Source organism: Anopheles gambiae (assembly GCF_943734735.2).
Source record: "Anopheles gambiae chromosome X unlocalized genomic scaffold, idAnoGambNW_F1_1 X_unloc_9, whole genome shotgun sequence".
NCBI classification, from domain to species: Eukaryota; Metazoa; Arthropoda; class Insecta; order Diptera; family Culicidae; genus Anopheles; species Anopheles gambiae.
The window spans coordinates 5,001-10,000 of NW_026902703.1; positions in this window are offsets into that span (position 1 = coordinate 5,001).

Here is a 5,000-nt window from a genome sequence, read left to right on the forward strand (position 1 = left end):
CGCGCCTAAGCTAGTGGCCCGTAGAGTAAAAAGGGTACCCCCAACAAAGTTGTCGTTTGACGTTCTGGTTGCACTTTTTATCATCTAAAATCAGTTTTCTACACGTTTTGAGGGGTTTTAGCAAAAAAAAAATTTTCGATTACTCGAGCTCTCTGGCCCGTTCGGTGCACATTTTTGAAAAAAGCTAGGGAGCTGCCCCTAGGTTCGGGGTGTCACAAAATGTTGAAAAGTGGTCGAAAAACCACTATCCAGAATCGGATGTAGAATCATTAGACGAACTTAAAATTGTTCTACGACACCCAGCTGCGACGTTTAGTATTCGAGTTATGGCCCGTACCAGGTCTGACCGAGCAATTTTTGTTCCGCGCACTTTGTGCACCGTACACTTTGATGTTTGTATGAAAAAGTACCCTACCTAGGGACGCGTAGAGCAAATTTGTACCCCCGGGCATGTTGTCGATTGACATTCTGGTTGCACTTTTCATCATCTAGGGTGCGTTCCTGACACGTTTTGAGGGGTTTTAGCAAAAAAAAAAATTTTCGACTACTCGAGCTCTCTGGCCCGTTCGGTGCACATTTTTGAAAAAAGCTAGGGAGCTGCCCCTAGGTTCGGGGTGTCACAAAATGTTGAAAAGTGGTCGAAAAACCACTATCCAGAATCGGATGTAGAATCATTAGACGAACTTAAAATTGTTCTACGACACCCATCTGCGACGTTTAGTATTCGAGTTATGGCCCGTCCTAGGTCTGACCGAGCAATTTTTGTTCCGCGCACTTTGTGCACCGTACACGTTGATGTTTGTATGAAAAAGTACCCTACCTAGGGACGCGTATAGCAAATTTGTACCCCCGGGCATGTTGTCGATTGACATTCTGGTTGCACTTTTCATCATCTAGGGTGCGTTCCTGACACGTTTTGAGGGGTTTTAGCAAAAAAAAAAATTTTCGACTACTCGAGCTCTCTGGCCCGTTCGGTGCACATTTTTGAAAAAAGCTAGGGAGCTGCCCCTAGGTTCGGGGTGTCACAAAATGTTGAAAAGTGGTCGAAAAACCACTATCCAGAATCGGATGTAGAATCATTAGACGAATTTAAAATTGTTCTACGACACCCATCTGCGACGTTTAGTATTCGAGTTATGGCCCGTCCTAGGTCTGACCGAGCAATTTTTGTTCCGCGCACTTTGTGCACCGTACACGTTGATGTTTGTATGAAAAAGTACCCTACCTAGGGACGCGTAGAGCAAATTTGTACCCCCGGGCATGTTGTCGATTGACATTCTGGTTGCACTTTTCATCATCTAGGGTGCGTTCCTGACACGTTTTGAGGGGTTTTAGCAAAAAAAAAATTTTCGACTACTCGAGCTCTCTGGCCCGTTCGGTGCACATTTTTGAAAAAAGCTAGGGAGCTGCCCCTAGGTTCGGGGTGTCACAAAATGTTGAAAAGTGGTCGAAAAACCACTATCCAGAATCGGATGTAGAATCATTAGACGAACTTAAAATTGTTCTACGACACCCATCTGCGACGTTTAGTATTCGAGTTATGGCCCGTCCTAGGTCTGACCGAGCAATTTTTGTTCCGCGCACTTTGTGCACCGTACACTTTGATGTTTGTATGAAAAAGTACCCTACCTAGGGACGCGTAGAGCAAATTTGTACCCCCGGGCATGTTGTCGATTGACATTCTGGTTGCACTTTTCATCATCTAGGGTGCGTTCCTGACACGTTTTGAGGGGTTTTAGCAAAAAAAAAAATTTTCGACTACTCGAGCTCTCTGGCCCGTTCGGTGCACATTTTTGAAAAAAGCTAGGGAGCTGCCCCTAGGTTCGGGGTGTCACAAAATGTTGAAAAGTGGTCGAAAAACCACTATCCAGAATCGGATGTAGAATCGTTAGACGAACTTAAAATTGTTCTACGACACCCATCTGCGACGTTTAGTATTCGAGTTATGGCCCGTCCTAGGTCTGACCGAGCAATTTTTGTTCCGCGCACTTTGTGCACCGTACACGTTGATGTTTGTATGAAAAAGTACCCTACCTAGGGACGCGTATAGCAAATTTGTACCCCCGGGCATGTTGTCGATTGACATTCTGGTTGCACTTTTCATCATCTAGGGTGCGTTCCTGACACGTTTTGAGGGGTTTTAGCAAAAAAAAAAATTTTCGACTACTCGAGCTCTCTGGCCCGTTCGGTGCACATTTTTGAAAAAAGCTAGGGAGCTGCCCCTAGGTTCGGGGTGTCACAAAATGTTGAAAAGTGGTCGAAAAACCACTATCCAGAATCGGATGTAGAATCATTAGACGAACTTAAAATTGTTCTACGACACCCATCTGCGACGTTTAGTATTCGAGTTATGGCCCGTCCTAGGTCTGACCGAGCAATTTTTGTTCCGCGCACTTTGTGCACCGTACACGTTGATGTTTGTATGAAAAAGTACCCTACCTAGGGACGCGTATAGCAAATTTGTACCCCCGGGCATGTTGTCGATTGACATTCTGGTTGCACTTTTCATCATCTAGGGTGCGTTCCTGACACGTTTTGAGGGGTTTTAGCAAAAAAAAAAATTTTCGACTACTCGAGCTCTCTGGCCCGTTCGGTGCACATTTTTGAAAAAAGCTAGGGAGCTGCCCCTAGGTTCGGGGTGTCACAAAATGTTGAAAAGTGGTCGAAAAACCACTATCCAGAATCGGATGTAGAATCATTAGACGAACTTAAAATTGTTCTACGACACCCATCTGCGACGTTTAGTATTCGAGTTATGGCCCGTCCTAGGTCTGACCGAGCAATTTTTGTTCCGCGCACTTTGTGCACCGTACACTTTGATGTTTGTATGAAAAAGTACCCTACCTAGGGACGCGTAGAGCAAATTTGTACCCCCGGGCATGTTGTCGATTGACGTTCTGGTTGCACTTTTCATCATCTAGGGTGCGTTCCTGACACGTTTTGAGGGGTTTTAGCAAAAAAAAAAATTTTCGACTACTCGAGCTCTCTGGCCCGTTCGGTGCACATTTTTGAAAAAAGCTAGGGAGCTGCCCCTAGGTTCGGGGTGTCACAAAATGTTGAAAAGTGGTCGAAAAACCACTATCCAGAATCGGATGTAGAATCATTAGACGAACTTAAAATTGTTCTACGACACCCATCTGCGACGTTTAGTATTCGAGTTATGGCCCGTCCTAGGTCTGACCGAGCAATTTTTGTTCCGCGCACTTTGTGCACCGTACACGTTGATGTTTGTATGAAAAAGTACCCTACCTAGGGACGCGTATAACAAATTTGTACCCCCGGGCATGTTGTCGATTGACATTCTGGTTGCACTTTTCATCATCTAGGGTGCGTTCCTGACACGTTTTGAGGGGTTTTAGCAAAAAAAAAAATTTTCGACTACTCGAGCTCTCTGGCCCGTTCGGTGCACATTTTTGAAAAAAGCTAGGGAGCTGCCCCTAGGTTCGGGGTGTCACAAAATGTTGAAAAGTGGTCGAAAAACCACTATCCAGAATCGGATGTAGAATCATTAGACGAACTTAAAATTGTTCTACGACACCCATCTGCGACGTTTAGTATTCGAGTTATGGCCCGTCCTAGGTCTGACCGAGCAATTTTTGTTCCGCGCACTTTGTGCACCGTACACTTTGATGTTTGTATGAAAAAGTACCCTACCTCGGGACGCGTAGAGCAAATTTGTACCCCCGGGCATGTTGTCGATTGACATTCTGGTTGCACTTTTCATCATCTAGGGTGCGTTCCTGACACGTTTTGAGGGGTTTTAGCAAAAAAAAAATTTTCGACTACTCGAGCTCTCTGGCCCGTTCGGTGCACATTTTTGAAAAAAGCTAGGGAGCTGCCCCTAGGTTCGGGGTGTCACAAAATGTTGAAAAGTGGTCGAAAAACCACTATCCAGAATCGGATGTAGAATCATTAGACGAATTTAAAATTGTTCTACGACACCCATCTGCGACGTTTAGTATTCGAGATATAGCACTTTGTAGGTCTGACCGAGCAATTTTTGTTCCGCGCACTTTGTGTTCATGGATGTCGATAAAGGTACAAGTTGCCGGTCGGGATAGCCGTGCACCAAAACTGTGTACCGATCAGGGAAAGTACAAGACGAAGGGTGCATCTCGAGCGTACGCGTTCATAGATGTCCATGTTGGTACACTTGCACCAAAATTGTGTACCAATCAGGGAAAGTACAACATGGAGGGCGCAGCCCGGGCGTACCCGATCATGGATGTCCATGTTGATACAATCTACGTGTACGTACCTAGTTTTTGTATCAAAAGTTGCATTAAAGTGCTTGTATGCTTAAAATGCTTATCTCAACCGGTCACCTTTTGGCCTGTCCTTTTATAACAGAAACCTAGAAAGATACTCGATATTTTTGTGTTTTTCCATTCGCCCGGGACGACGAAATGAGCTATGTGCACATCGTGCAGAAAACTGTCTTCGCCACGCATGTTTTTGTCTATCCACTCATATAATCACCCACATTTGTGTTCAACACGGACGGCGCAGCCCGAGCGAACGCGTTAATGTTTATGTTTGTACACACTGCTTGTACGATTCTAGGATTTGGTAATTGCGTCACAGTGCCCGACCGTCGCGGACACCATTCTTGGACAGAAGTCCTAGTACGTAGAGTACTTTCCCTAGGTATGTGCTCGTTCGTGACTATCGTTGCGTGCTTACGGACACGCTTGGGTTTGTTTACCATACAAGGTTTACTAGGGAAACCTGGGAAGGACGCTTGCCCTCCCGTCGCGGACACCATTCTTGGAAAGAAGTCCTAGTACGTAGCGTTCCTTATTTTACTTGATCAGTTTGTAATGCATTCGCTTTGTTCAATCGACTTCTGCTACTGCTCACTAAGGGGTGTTCGTTTGCGATGTGTACGATAAGCAACTGTCTATCCTAACCAGCAGTTAATCAACACTTTTCACCCAAGTCATAGGAACATAGAGTACTTTTCCTAATCGGTACACAATTTTGGTGCACCTCTAACCTGG